The following is a 16,839-nucleotide window of genomic DNA, read 5'->3' as shown; positions in this document are numbered from 1 at the left end:
TATTTTGATTATTTATGTTAAGGCTTGGGGGTGTTGCTTAACTCCTGACAGTGCACGAGAGGTGGGAGCCTCGTGTAGGGTCTGTTCCCATAAAAAAAAAAAAACAAGCAATTCTTTAATCAATTTTACACACCCATAAGCAGTTCAATCCAAGAGTAATGATAATCCATTATATTGAATCAAAACTGACAATTCAAACTCAAAAAGCCCCCAAATTTTCTTACTGATGGCACCAAAGGCGGAGAAGAAATTCGAGAGAAGAAGCCAGCGGCTGAGAAGGCTCCTGCCGCCGCCGAGAAATCAAAGGCCGGCAAGAAGCTTCCTAAGGACGCTGCCGGAGACAAGAAGAAGAAGAGGTTGAAGAAGTCAATCGAGACTTACAAGATCTACATTTTCAAGGTGCTGAAGTAGGTTCATCCAGATATAGGAATCTCAAGCAAGGCTATGGGTATCATGAACAGCTTCATCAATGATATCTTTGAGAAGCTTGCTCAGGAATCTTCTAGGCTTGCTAGGTACAATAAAAAGCCCACCATCACTTCTCGGGAGATTCAAACTATTGTCCGATTGGTCCTTCCCGGTGAGTTGGCTAAGCACGCCGTCTTTGAGGGTACTAAGACGGTTACCAAATTCACCAGCTCTTAGAGATGTATTAGTCTTGTATCGATTTTTTTGTTGTGGTCTTGTGATTTTCAGTTAGTGTTTGGTTATGTAAAGAACGGAAAAATTGAATATAACATAGCTTTGGATGAGTGCCAAAACAATGAAATTGAATTGAAAAAAAAATCAAAACTTGAGGTCTAAGAACTTACAAATATAGATTTCAACCATTCGTATCATAAAATTAGTTCAAAAATACATACCTTGTTGGTGATGAAGTATAAATTCAACAAACATTTACTTGGTTTGAAGAGTGCATCGCGGATTACCTTAGAAGAGAAGACTTTTGAGAGTTGAGAAGAGAGGAAACGGTTCAATTTTAAGAAAAAATGGAGTTGAACGGGTTATTTTCAGTGTTTTAAAACTGAATTGGTCGGTTACACCCATTAAAATAGGTTAAACCTGTCTTTTTAATTAAAAGATCCTTAAAATTCTCCCAAGTCCGCATCGCGGACTTGTCACGGACCTCACTATTTTAGCTTCAAAAATTCGAACTTGTATTTTATGCTAAAATGAGCCAAGTCCGTGACGCGAACTTGGCGCGGATCTTTCTTGGAACTTATTTGCACAAAATATTGTTCAAAAACATACCTAGAAAAATTTGAACTGAACTATAATAGGTCTGTGACGCGGACTTGTCGCGGACCTTACTATCTAGTGACCCAAAATTCCAGATTGCATTTTGTACTCAAATTGACCAGTTACGAGATGTGGACCTGGCGCGCACCTTACTTGGAACTTCTTTTCACTTATTTTCACAAAAATTGATTGAAACATAGCTGGGAAAATTTGCACTGAGATGGAACAAGTCTGCAATGCGGACTTGTCGCGGACCTCTCTATTCAGGCTTCATCCAAGTTCTCTTTTTAATTTTCTTTTATTTTATAAACTAACTTATTTTCACAAAAATTGATTGAAACATTGATGGAAAAATTTGCACTGAGATAGAATAGGTCTGCGACGCAGACTTGTCGCGCACCTCTCTGTTCAGGTTTCGTCCAAGTTTTCTTTTAAATTTTCTTTTATTTTATAAACTAACTTATATTCAGCAAAAAAATAAATTTTAGCAATACCAAGAAAATCAATTATAATTTCTAATTAAAAACACACAATACCTTACTAATTTCCTCTCGCACGACGCCTAATTTATTATCGCGGCACGACCCAGCTGTTGCTTCACTCATTTTCCAGTTCAATGGCTTCCTCCTCACGGTCAACATCATTCCCAAAGTAGTGCTTGACTCTTTGTCCATTAACTAGGAACGTGGACATTTTTTATGCATTCCACTATTCCACAGCTCCATGAGGTGTTATATTTACCACTTTAAAAGGGTCACTCCACTTTGATCTTAACTTTCTTGGAAAAAGTTTCAGTCTAGAGTTAAAAAGAATTACCTTTTTTCCTGGCTCGAAAGTGCGAGTGATAATGTGCTTATCATTCCATCGCTTTATTTTCTCCTTGTACAACTTGGCATTTTTATAGGATTGGAGCCTAAAATCCTCCAACTTATGCAATTGGTTCAATCGCTTTCTCCCTACTAACTCTGGTTCAAGATTCAGCTTCTTGATTTCTCAATATGCTCGGTGCTCTAACTCAACCGATAAGTGACATGCTTTACCAAATACCATATGATATAGGGAGGTCCCAATGGGGGTTTTGTATGCCATTCGGTATGCCCAAAGTGCTTCATCTAACTTCTCTGACCAATCTTTCCTTTGTGCATTTAGTCTTTTGTATATCTGTTTCACCTCTGTGTTGGATACCTCCACCTAACTACTGGTTTGCGGATGATATGTTGTAGACACTTTATGCCTCACCCTATACTTAGCCAAGAGATTCTTCACTGTTTGATTTATGAAGTGAGACCCTTCATCGCTGATAATTTCTCAAGGAGTGCCAAATCGAGTGAAGATGTACTTTTTGAGAAACTTGATTACCACCTTTGAGTCATTGGTGGGAAGAGCTATGGCCTCAAACCACTTGGATACATAATCTACTACCACTAAGATATACTGGTTTCCATATGATGAAGGAAACAGACCCATGAAGTCCATTCCCCATACATCAAAGATTTCAACCTCTAGAATATTGTTCAAAGGCATTTCATATCTTTTTGATATTTGTGCCCATTCGTTAACACTGATCACAATTCTTTACATATCTTGCAGCATCTTTGAACAAAGGCAGCCAAAAAAACCTGATTGGAGTACCTTATGGGTAGTACCCTCTTCTCCATGATGACCGCTATATGGTGATGAATGGAAACTATCTAATACTTAGCGCACTTTAGCTTCTAGTACACACCTCCTAACCATTCGGTTAACACCTTTCTTGAATAAATAAGGTCCATCCCATATATAGAACTTGACATCATGCATAAGCTTTTTCTTTTGCTCTGATATAAGATCAAGAGAAAACACTCCACTAATCAAGTAATTGACGACATATGTGTACCTTGGCAATTTAGTCACCTCTAGGGATAATAGTTGCTTATCTGGGAATTCTTCTTTAATCTACAACTGTTCACCAATATGTGCTGAACTCTCTAACCTAGAAAGGTAATCAGTAACTTGATTATCACATCTCTTGTGATCCTTGACCTCGATATTAAACTCTTATAATAGCAGGATACATTTTATGAGCCTTGGCTTTGCATCTTTCTTATTGAATAGGTACCTAAGAGTTGTATGGTCAGTGTAAACAATTACTTTAGTACCTACTAGATGGGATCTGAACTTGTCTAATGCATAAACCAGTGCCATCATCTCCTTCTCGGTGACTGTGTAGTTGGCTTGAGCTGAATCAAGGGTCTTGCTTGCATAATAAATAGAGTGAAATATCTTCTCTTTTTGCTACCCTAAGACTTCTCCTACTGCTACATCACTAGCATCACACATAAGCTCAAAAGGTAGCTCTCGATTGGTAGCAATTAAAATTAGAGCCTCCGTGAGTTTCTTCTTCAACAGCTCAAAGGCCTACAAACATTTTTCATCAAAAGTGAATTTTATTTCTTTCTCCAATAAAATACACATGGGTCTAGCTATTATTGCAAAATCCTGAATGAACCTTCTATAGAACCCTGCATGTCCTAAGAAACTACGTACTCCTTTTATTGAAATCGGGTTGCTAGCTTCTCTATCACTTCTATGTTAGCTTTGTCTACTGCCAGCCCTTGTTTTAACACCTTGTGACCCAAGACTATCACTTTCGTTATGAAAAAAATGACATTTCTCCCAATTTTAGAAATATTTGTCTTTTCGCACCTTGATAACACCTTGTCTAAGTTCTGTAGACACAAATCAAATGATTTCCCAAAGATGGAGAAGTCATCCATAAAACTTTCCATAGAATATTCGACCATGTCATGAAATATTTCCATCATGCACCTTTAAAACATTGCAGAGCATTGCATAGACCAAATAACATATGCTTAAAGGCATACGTTCTATAGGGACAAGTGAATATAGTCTTTTCCTGATCTTCAGGTGCAACAACAACTTGCTTATATCCTGAATGTCCATCCAAGAAATAGTAGTACTCATGCCCTACTAACCTGTCCGGCATTTGATCAATAAAAGGAACTAGGTAATGATCTTTTCTTGTAGTTTCATTCAACTTGTGGTAATCCATGCAAATTCTCCATCCAGTGACTGTTCTAGTTGGGATTAACTCCTTCTTTTCCTTTGTGATCACAGTTATTCCTCTTTTTTAGGCACACACTGCACTAGACTTACCCATTTGCTATCTGAGATAGGATATATGATACCTGCATCTAGACACTTAATAACTACTTTCCTCACCACATCCTTCATTACTGGATTCAATCTACGCTGAGGTTTACAACTGGTTTATGACCTTCCTTCATAAAAATCTTATGCATGCACAAGGCTGGGATAATACCATGTAGATCAGCCATCTGCCAGCCCATAACTTTTTTTCTTCTTCTAAGCACCTTCAAAGCTGCTTGGACCTATATTTTAGATAAAGAGGACAAGAGGATTACTAGTAAAGTGTCATTGGTACCAAGGATATGTCACGACCCAAGCCTAAGGCCTAGACGTGCCATGGTGAATGTGGAACCTGAAAGTACCTCAAACAAGCCTCTTAGCATTCTTTAAGCCTTTTATAGGTAATGGCAATGTGGAGGAGGACGAGGAGGAGCACCGGTCCCTACATGGTGATATCATGTAGGCAAAAGAGTTTGCGTTAGTACTTTGAATGTACTAAATATTTAAGAATGCATGAACATTAAGAAAACATTAAAACATTTATGCAATATAAAACATAATGCAATGTATGCATAATGAATCATATAGATATCCTTTAAAACATTCATTTTATAGGAAGATGACCATAACCGACATTCAAGACAATGCGAGCTATTACATAGAATTAAACATAACCCCTTACGTTGGCCGAGGAGGCTACTTGTCGGGTAGAACTCGGTCAACTCCATTCATTTCTTTAACTTTAACTTTAAGGTCTTTAATGGATCCATTAGTCTAAGCGTACAAGTGCTCCTATGTTGTCACATAGTTAATGAGACAAGGGATTACTACTAGAATTCCCTTACCAAATCCCACCTCAACGCCCCATTCAGTTTTAAGTCAATCCCACGAAATAGTTTAATACTTCAAAATATTTATAGCATATAGCTTGAGAATTCAAAACATCATATTCGGTGGAATAACTCATTAAAATATTTAATTATTCAAATATGCAAGAATTGTCCTTATTACATAAATAATCAATCATTCATATCATTTCATCATTCTTTTATTTCATAAGACTCCCTTTTGATTATAGACATTGCTTTCATAAATATTCATTTGGAGTCAAAGATTTCAAGTTAAATTTCATTGAAAATATAGTAAAACTAGGTGGGTTCAAATCACTTCAACTTTCAAACATGTATGTAAATGAAATTATGCATAAACACTTTGAAATCCATTAATTAAAAATCATGCTTTAAACAACCTACCATAAATTTCCAAAATATTTAAAGAGATAAATAGAGAAAATAAACATAGTTTATCATATAATCAAAATAATTTAGACATGAGAGTGGAACGAATACTCTCATTGAATCCATACATACACTAATATAAGATAAATAATTAAATTTCAACTACTTAATAATCTTTACATTTGGAATCATGATATGAAAACCCATAAAGTTTCATACTTGAATTAAATAGAAGACTTTGATAATTCATTTGGGCTTCATGGATGAAAGGATCCATAAATCAATACCCACATACCTTAGAGTAAAGAATTGGATAAATTAACATAATTTATCATATAATCAAAATAATTTAGGCATGAAAGTGGAAGGAATACTCTAATTGAAGCCTTACATACCTGGAATCTGAAGCGTTATTCAGAATCGAAGCACTTAATGAACACTCTTGAATCCTATCCTTTTCTCTTCGCTGGAGCATTTTGTGTACTATTCGGAGTATATGAATCAGCAAAATAGTATTTCTACACTACTAAGAACTAAATCTATATTTTGAGAATGATTAAAGGAGTGGATAGAGAGAAGAGTTGCTTGAAAAAGCTTGATGAACAAAATGATGAAATAAGGTGGGTATTTATAGGTGTGAAGGGGAGGACCTAACAATAATTAAAATAATTATAAAGAAAAATATAAAATCTTAATAAATGATTGTGATGTCATGAGAGATGTCAAATGGAGGACTATTGATGTCATGAGTGATGTCAAATGGATCTAGATCTTTCCATGGTTGGTGAGATGAACCTTTTTTTAACGGAATAAATATTTTTGGAGCTGCATTTGAAAAAGATAACTTTCTCATTAGGATTTGGTGTCTCATATGAATTAGTTCTCTAGAAGTCTACTTTCACGTTTTTCAAGAATCAACCGATTTGGAGCATTGTACAGTGAGATATAATTTTTCTTCTACAAATACTCCATTTCGTCAAAGCATCATGTCTTGCAATAATTAATTTTTTGACCTACGTAACCTCCAAAACATAAAATATGGTCTTCACAAAAGTTATTGGTAATGATGTTGGAGTTATTAGAAATTTGAAATCACCTAATTTGGACCATTTTATTAAAAGTTATGTCCAAAATATAGAAGTTGTATTACTTTTATCGAGAATTGAAACATCATATACAACGTTTTAGGGGGTGTTACAGGATGCGTACCTGAGATGGGAAAGCAATGGTTTCAACTCCAATTTAGGAGCTTCTTCTGTCGAGGGTTTGGGTGAAGGACCCAACACTCTGTTTAATGGTTCGTCCTTTTTTTCCACATGCTCACATTGTGAGCATCTAATACACCAATAATTTCTTGTGTTGTTACATCGCCTTCTATGCCTTGACCCACTAACACTTTTTTAATTGGATCCTTAAATTCCACAAATTTCTCTGTCAATGCTTCATAAATTACTATTATCGCAGATAAATCTTCATATATGACAGGCAATTTCAATATATTGTACACATCAAATGGAAACCTTATTATGAGTTCTCATTGTGAGTCGTCCGGCCGCTACATCTATCAAAGCCCCTCCTGTTGCTAAGAATGGACGTCCCAAAATAAAGGAAACCGTCAGTTTGGCTCAAAGTCTAGGATGACAAAGTCTACGGGGAAAATAGGAGATCCCACCTGGACTAAGACATCCTCAATGACTCCATCTGGTTTAGCTATAGAATGATCAGCCAGTTATAACAAGATGATGGTAGGCTTAGGGTTTCCTAAGCCTAATTTCTTGAACATGGAGGTTGGCATCAAGATTTATACTCACAACCAAGTCACGAAGTCCTCTCGCATTCACATACTTGCCTATAGTAACTTGCACTATGAAACTCCCCAGATCTTTCTGCTTGGTTGGAAGCTTAACTTTATTCAAGATTCTGGAACTGCACTCCTCAGTGAGTGCCACTATTTCATACATAGCCTACTTTCTCTTATTGGCCATAATGTCCTTGACATACTTAGGAATTCCCTGCAAAACATCAATCAAAGGTAAATTATTTTTTCTTGTTTTAGCAAGACTATGAAATTTGCAAAACATTCCTCTTCCTTTTTCTTCTTAAAATTTTATGGGAAAGGAGGAAGAGGTTTTATTTTTTGTTCCTCTACTGCCTTTGTTCTTCTGGATTCACCTTCTTCCCCAACTCGCTCTTTACTTTTCACCTCTAATGGTTTAACTTTTGGAGCTATCAGAGAGGGGGAGACCACTACGAGTACTCACGGCATTCACCTATTTGGGATTTGGGTCAGTTTTACCTAGTAAATCCCCTTACTGACGCGAACTCTATGCACTTTCCAATTGACCAAGCTATTTTTCTAAATTCTGAGTGGACAACTGATTTTGATGAATATCTGCAGCCAACTTAGATTGGTCCGTCATAATCTGCTTCAACATGTCTTCTACACTCATGCTCCTAATTTTCCTGAGCTTTGATTACGTTGATTTTGGCTATTGTACCCTTGACTTTGATTGTTGTACTATTGCCCACCTCCTTGTGGTCTGAATTGTATTTGCCCTTGCTATTGGTTTTGCTAATTTCCACCCCATGAGAAGTTGGGATGGTTTCTCCAATTTGGGTTATAAGTGGTTCCATAATTCTAGTTACCACAACCCCTAGGTACATTACCCAAAACATTCACTGACTCAGTATTAGCTCCACAATATTCTACCACATGTTCACTAATGCAACACACCTCACACCACATGTGTTGTTGCTGAACCATGTTCACCGAAGCTTGCTGCTGTCTTTTTCCTAAAGTTAACAAATGCATTGTCATCATATTTTGGATTATTATAATCTGCGTAGTCAAAGCTGTCAATGCATCAACTTCTAACATGCTTGCTTGTTTTTGAACCACAGGTCTAGAATTTCCTCCATTCCACTCAAGATTTTCCCTGAGAAATGTGATTAAGCAACATATATAGTTCATCATAGGTTTTCTCTAATGCTTGTCCACCTGCAGCAAAATCAAGAAGAATTTTGGTGTTGGGTTCCAACCCTTCTATGAAGGTGTGGACCAACAACTCATTAGCTTGATGATGGTGAGGACAACTAATGAGTAACAATTTAAACTTGTTCCAAGATTGGTACAAATTTTCTTCAGATTTTTATTTAAAGCTCAAAATTTCAGCCCTCAACTTAGCTGTCTTTTCTGAAGAAAAGAACCTGATAAGAAATTTGTGAGCCAAATCATTCTATGAAGTAATTGAATTTGGTGGTTCCGACTTCAACCACCTCTTAGCTTCCCCCAACAAAGAAAAAGGAAACAATGTTAACCTCACATAATCAAGAGATACACCATTAGGCGTATAAGTGTCACTAATCTCCAAGAAGTTCTTGATGTGAACTTGAAGATCTTCATGAGGCAAACCTGTAAACTGCCCATTAGAGTTCAACAATTGCACCATGTTCTGTTTCAGTTCAAATCTTCCTTAAGTTGGCCGTTTCTGAATATTGGAGGTGACATTTACTGTGAGAGACTGCCACATTATGTACTGTCCTGGCTGCCATCTCCACAGGGATCTTTACAGGCGCTTCATCAGTATCAACTAGATTTACCTGTGGTATGGGATATAGAGCACCTGCTCTCCTTCTTTGTTGATGCAGAAACCTTTCAGGCGCAGCTAGCGTCTTTACAATGTTCTCACTTTTGTCCAGTGTGCCTTTTTAAGTTCTCCTGCTAGAAAATATAGCTAAGATCAAGTTGTTAGCACCAATACGAATAATAAAGAAACTTCACAAAGAAAACTATTGCCAAATTAAACAAATGTTCCCCGGCAACGGCGCCAAAAACTTATTGCGTCCAAATGCACACGCAAGTGTACGCGGTCTCAAAAGTAATATAGTAACCCTTTTTAAGAGATGGATATCGAATCCACAGGGAAAAATGTAATTAGGTGTTAGTTAGCTTTTCAATAAATCTAATTATTCATGTGTGTTTTCAAAGAGTTGAGTTTAATTAAATTTTACAAAATAATTATACCAAAAACGATATAAAAATCTGATTTAATAATATTAGAGAAATTTTTATAAATTTAAAGAAGAGTTCCTTGGTTGTAGCTCTCATAGATTTCCAGTGGAAAATTCTTTACTTTGGTATCCAATGGGTTTTTCGATTACTGGTTTACAAGGTTGATTATACAATTATGATCTTCTGATCTCTAATGCCTCATCTTTTGCTCCCAATCTCTCCTTTGAGCTCCACTTTCAATCTAATCATGCTTTGAATGCCCATTTTCACTTAATCTCATGCTGGTTGGTTATAACAATCCAAAATATTAAAAATATGAACTAAACTCTAGGCATTTGCTCTCACTTTGACTAATGATTTATGGGTTTTATATGCTATTGGGCACATAAATGTACCCAAGATCAAATGCCTATGATGTCGGCTATGGACCTTCTTATTGCTCGTTTGAAACTCCTCAAGACAAATATTAGAGATTACACTTGCCTTTGGTGAAGATCGACAACTATTATGATCAGTAGCGTATTGTTAGGCCCCAAGAATAAATATTGCAAGTGAGATGGTAACGCTTTATTTATCCAATGTCGAAGGTTCCTCGATGGATGGTTTTGCAGGCGGGGTGACTCTTTTCTTCAAGTCTAAGTCAAGTCTCTTTGGTGCGTGGTTGATCATACCAAGGCCATTGAGTGCACAAACCAACTCTTTATACTCCCCAATGTGATCTCCATCGAAGTTCATGATGACAACATCTAGAGCTTCAACACCCAATCTCTCCTCAATAGGTATCTCAGGTTGCATAACGTCAACAACATCAATCACAGACACTACTCGTAGCTCATTATGATGCTTTATTATTCAGCATACCTCGAACACCACTTCTTCATTATTGAGTCAAAACTTCAGTTGACCAGTTTCCATGTCTACCAAAGCACAACCACTTGCCAAGAATGGTCTAACCAGAATGATAAGGACATTTAAATCTACCTCACAGTCAAGAATGACGAAGTATGTAGAAATTAAATGAGTTGACCTTCACTAGAACATCATAAATAATACCCACGGGCTCCTTCATAGTATGATCTTCCATCAAAAGTTTCATGACCCGAATTTGGGTTATGATAGCGCCTACTATAACCCACAAGTAGGCAAGACAAACCCAAAACAAGCGGAAGGCAAACCTCAATTAAGATAAATAATTAATAACATAAGAAGATGGAAGTAAGAAGAATATAACAAAAGAAAAGTCCAGCCAGGGTAGAGATCTATAAATATGATACAAAATATACAAAAGGCCCGAAAGTGACCAAAAAGAAGAACTGAAGCTACACCAACCCCGGACCTAGTGTCACCTACACAGGCGCAACTAAGTACAAAAGTGGACAATATATATATATGCATACATATATGCAATATAGAGTTGAATGTCCAAAGTGCAAAATACAAGTCAATATAAAGAAGGACAATAGCAAGTCTCTGAACGCCGGAAGCTCACCACAATCCAGATCTGGCACCACTGCGAATGATCAAGCACGAGCTGGCGGTGGATCAAACTGGGTTCTGCATCAAAAAGATGCAGAAGTGCAGTATAAGTACCAAAACACGGGTTACTCAGTAGGCATCATTGGCTGATCGAGCTCAAGAAGAATAAATATATAATAAGCAGCACGATGATACTAATAATAATAAGAGAGAAGCATAAAACAATGATTATAGGGAAAAAAGGTACGGGGAGATCATACGGTAGTCAAATAAATACAACCAAGCAGATAATCATATTAATAACCTTAACCCACAAACTATTAGAGGAATGTATGAATATAAGTAGTTGATTAGATCAATATCCCCCAAAACTAGCATGGAGTTCCCGAAATAACCCTTGAGCTCATCAATATCAAAATAATAATGCAGGATATGTATCAACGGGTCGCTCAAAATTCACACCTTGAGCTTATCAACAGTGAATATAATAGTGTTTCTCAAAGTCAATAAAAAGGCCGCTCGGAATCATACCACGAGCTTATCAAACATGAAATGCCCTAAATAAGATATCACTAGTATTTCCTTAAATTTCTCATACTTACTCATCAACCAAAAGTATCAATCTCACAATTTATTCTTTCTTTAAAAAGGGTATTTAACACCGGCGAGGAAAATCAAGACACGAAGCATGTCAAAAATCATATATTACTCAAGTTGAGAAAAAAACCTGTTAAAGACACCAAAATACTAACCTGAGACTCTGGTGTACCGAAGGCACAACCTCGTGCCCAATATCTCAATACTAAAAGCAACCAAGACATAAGCATAAGCCAAAAACACAACAAGTGGGCAACCAAAACCAAACAAATCAAACAAGCGGCACCTTAAGTTCAGATCACCTAGAAGCAAGTTCTAAGGATTCTAAGCAATACAAAAAAATCAACATAGCACCTAGACTAAGGTTCCAACGGCTAAGACCCTAAACTAGTTACTAATGATGATCGTCGACTTGAAATTGCTTAATAGTATATCAACACCTAAATCACCAACCTAATAACACGTTACTACTAAAAATATACCAATTCTAGCCAAGCAAAGTCTAACAAAAGGAAGCCATAACCTACCTAAGGCTGAAATGCACACAATTCACTAAACTAGAGCTTTTCCCTTCTAGACCTCTTTCGAATGATGTCACTCTATCAAATTATCAAAGAACACATCAAAACAAAGCCAACGATTGGGTCAAAGTTCGACATTGGGACCTGCTCACACAATTAAAAAACCAACTCCATCACAAGGTCACAAATAGCTCAAGAAACTTATTCCCAAAAATGGGCACATTTCGAGAACCAAAAGAGCTCAAAACAACCCCACCAATTTCAAGCACTAGAATAGCCAAAATAAAAGGAAACAACAAAATTATGAAAAACTTATGAGGTTTTTAAGATGAGAAACGGTCCCGGAACATCCTCACAAAAATCTCCAACTCACCAGAACAAGAATCGTCAAAAAAGACCAAGAGGAGCTCTCAAAATCAAAAATTACTAAGTCTCGAAATAGGACTTAGCTAAAGCCAGTGAATTTACTCTTCCTAATCGCGGGACCCACATCCACGATCATAATCCCCAAACAAACTGCCCTTCTCAATTGTGGTTCTCATCCCCATGATCAGGATGACCAGTGACCCTACCCTTCAGGATTGCGACTTGGCTTGCAAACGTGAAGAGCAAACTGGTCTGCACAAGCAGCTCAGCTAGTGCTAAACTTAGAGGAATGGGATTTTTCTCCGATGGGTATTTAGAATTCATTCGAAACCTTAAGTACATAAAAGGACTATGCTACCTAACTGAAAATGGCATTTCGGTCCCAACGGAATTGACGAAATGACCAATAGAGGTCGTCTACTCAAAATGTTGACCAAAGTCAACACTTTCCAAAGAAAGCACTCAAAATGCACAAATGGCCTAAAACTCATTCCGAGCACCTCGAAAACCAAACTAAAGGTTGTTCAAGACCACACTTGCAAAATTTTCATCTGAACGTGTTTACATAAAATGTTGACCAAAATAAAGCTTGGCCAAAACATAAAGTTAGAACGAAAAAACCACACGAATTCAAAAAAAGACTCCAAAACCCAAACCAACCTTCCTTTTAGAGGAAAATGGACCTTCCAGAGCTGATGGAGCCGATAGAATTTTCACACGATATCAATATCTCCGAATGTTGACTGAAGTCAACTCTTTGAAGTCTTAAGCCTCAAAAATGGCCAAACTACCTCAAAACTCAACCGAACACCTTAGGGAGAGTGCCACCCATCCCAACATCACATAAGAGCTATAAAGAAGCTGTAGGAAGGGGTAAAACTATAAACACACACAAATACATAGAAATGATCTTAGAGGTCATAACAACATTCACTACTAAAAGGACTTTCGCCCTTGTAATTCAAGGACAAAAGATACCTGGTGGCTCAAAAAGATGAGGATATCGGGTCTTCATGTCCTACTCGATCTCCCACATAGCCTTCACGACCAAATGATGCCTCCACTAGACCTTTACCAATGGAATCTCCTTAGATCTTAACTTTCTAAACTACCAGTCCAAAATAGCCACAGGCTCCTCCTCAAACGCTAAGGACTTATCAAGATAAACTGAATCCCACTGAAGTATGCGAGACTCATCTAGAACATACTGTCGTAACATAGAAACATGTAATACAAGGTGAACATCAGAAAGTGCTGGGGGCAAGTCCAACTCATAAACTACCTCCCTTACCCATCTCAAGATCTCAAAAAGGCTGATGAACCTAGGGCTAAGCTTCCTCCTTCTCCCAAAACTCATCACGCCCTTCATTGGTGACATTCGCGGGAATACCCGGTCTCCAACAATAAACACCAAAGGCCAAACCCTCCGATCAACATAACTCTTTTGCCTACTCTGGGTAGTATGAAGCCTCTCTTAAATTTTATGAACTAAATCCATCAAGTTACACAATAAATTGGTGGCACAAGGCCTAACCTCGAAAGCATCAAACTAGCTTACTGGGAACGATATCTCCTATTATACAATGCCTCAAACAGAGCCATCTTAATACTCGAATAGTAGCTATTATTATATATGAACTCTGCCAAATCCAAGGACTGATCCCACTGGCCCCCAAAATCAATAACATAGGCTCATAATATGTCCTCCAAGACCTGAATAGTCCTCTCTGACTGATCATCAGTTTAGGGGTGGAAAGTTGTGCTGAGCTCGACTTGGGTACCTAACTCTCTCTGTATAGACCTCCAAAAATATGAAGTAAACTGAGTACCACAGTGTGAAATGATAGGCACTGGAACCCCATTCAATCGGAAAACCACTCGGATGTAAATCTAAGCAAACCTCTATGAAGTGTAGGTAGTATGGACCGGTAAAAAGTGAGCCAGGTTGGTCAATCAATCTATGATGACCCAAATAGAATCAAAATCTTGGGAGGTATGTGGTTAACCAAGTACAAAGTCCATAGTTGTCCACTACCACTTCCTCCCTGGGATAGGTAGTCCTTGGGTCAAACCACCTGGCCTCTAATGCTCAAACTTAACCTGCTGACAGTTCAAACACCTAGCCACAGAAACTGTAATATCCTACTTCATCCCACACCACCAGTAATGTTGTCATAGGTCATATACATCTTTGCCACACCAAGATAAATAGAATATCTAGAACAAAGGGCCTCCTCAAGGATGAGCCTGACTAACTCTCCAACTCTATGAATATATATACGACCCTCAATCCTCAAAATGCCCTTCATATCTAAGGTCACCTTCCTAGACTCTCCACTAAGATTTTGATCATGAATCACCCTAACCTGTGGGCCATCAAACTATTGTGCCCAAATCTTCTCCATCAAGGAAGACCTATCCTCTACATAAGCAAGTACCCTTCCCTGCTAAGAGATATCAATACAAACCATCTGGTTAGCTAAGGACTAAATATCCAAAGTTAAAGGCCTCTCCTCAATAGGTAAGAATGCTAAACTCCCCATACTCACTGCCTTCTAGCTCAAAGCATATGCTACTATATTTGCCTTGCTAGGGTAATAGAGAATAGTGACATCATAGTCCTTCAGTAACTCCAACCACCTACGCTGTTTCAAATTAAGGTCTTTCTGACTAAAGATGTACTTAAGACTACGATGGTCAGTGTAGATCTCACAATGGGAAACATACAAGTAATGCCTCCAATTCTTCAATACAAATACTACTACTGCCAACTCCAAATCATGTATGGGGTAGTTTCGCTCATGCATCTTTAACTGCCTGGAAACATATGCAAATAACAGAATGTAACCCAAGCCAACACTTAAAACATCATAATCCACTATAAATCCCTAGCCCATAATAGAAAGAGTAAGAATCAGAGCTGAAGTCAACAAAGCTTCAAGCTTTAGAAAGCTTGCCTCACACTTGTCAAACCAATGGAAGGGAACATTCTTCTAAGTTAATCCGGTCAAAGGAACTGTAATAGAAGAGAACCCTACTACAAACCATTTGTAATATCCTGCCAACCTGATTAAACTGCAAATCTCGATAGGAGAAGTGGGCCTAGCCAAATCATGAACTTTTGCTATCTTTATCGGATCTACCATAATCCCATCCTTAGACTCCATGTGCCTTAAGAATGCCATAGACTCAGGCAAAAATTCACACTTAGTAAATCTGGCATATAATTACTTATCTCGTAAGGTCTGAAATACTATGCTTAGATGTTGCGTATATTGCTCTCTACTTCTGAAGTAGACTAGAATGTCATCAATGAATACAATGACGAAAGAGTCTAAGAAAGGCCTGAACAGATGGTTCATCAAATCTATGAATGGTTCGGGGGTATTAGTCAACCCGAAAGACATGAATAAGAACTCATAATGGTCATATCGAGTCCTAAAAGTAGTCTTAGGGATGTCTACCTCACAAATCCTCAATAGGTGATACCCTGATCTTAAGCCTATCTTAGAGACTATAGCTGCACCCTGGAGCTAATAAAACAAGTCATCAATACACAGCATTGAGTACCTATTCTTAATGATCACCCTATTCAGCTGCTTATAATCAATACACATATGCAAGGTTCCATCCTTCTTTTTTACGAATAGAATAAGAGAACCCCAATGAGGCACATTAGGCCTGATAAATGCCTTACTCAAGAGATCCTGGAGTTGCACCTTAAGCTCTCTCAACTCAACTGAAGCCATACGGTACTGTGGAATAGAGACTAGATATGTACTTGGCTCAACATCAATGCCAAAATCAATATCACACTCAGGAGGACGACCAAGTAGATCGATGGAAAAAACATCAAGGAACTCTTACACCATCGGAACTAAATCAACAAAAGGAGTGTCAGCACTGGTGACATGGACATAAGTAAGATAGGCTAGACATCCATTTTTCTACTAACTATTGATCCCTGAAGAAGGAGATCACACCATACGGCACATTACTAGCTGTACTTTCCCATATGATTGAAGAGATATCGAGCATACACAAGGTGACGGTCTTGGAAAAATAATCCAAAATTGCATGATGAGTAGATAGCCAATTTATTCTAAAAATCAAGTCGAAGTCTACCATATCTAGTATAATCAAGTCTTCTCTAGTATCACACCCCAAGATGATCACCATATAGGATCGATTCACTAGATCCACTACTAAAGAATCATCTACGGGAATAGCTACATGCTTA

The 16,839-nt window shown here is 37.6% G+C and overlaps 1 pseudogene; it reads left to right on the top strand.

Annotated features, from left to right (window-relative positions):
* The first annotated feature begins 226 nt into the window (after positions 1–226).
* On the top strand, positions 227–645 carry LOC129895928 (histone H2B-like; annotated as a pseudogene).
* Positions 646–16,839: the final 16,194 nt, after the last annotated feature.

The sequence above is a fragment of the Solanum dulcamara genome, chromosome 7, assembly GCF_947179165.1.
Source record: "Solanum dulcamara chromosome 7, daSolDulc1.2, whole genome shotgun sequence".
In the NCBI taxonomy this organism is placed as follows: domain Eukaryota; kingdom Viridiplantae; phylum Streptophyta; class Magnoliopsida; order Solanales; family Solanaceae; genus Solanum; species Solanum dulcamara.
This window is presented reverse-complemented; position numbering and strand designations above follow the sequence as displayed.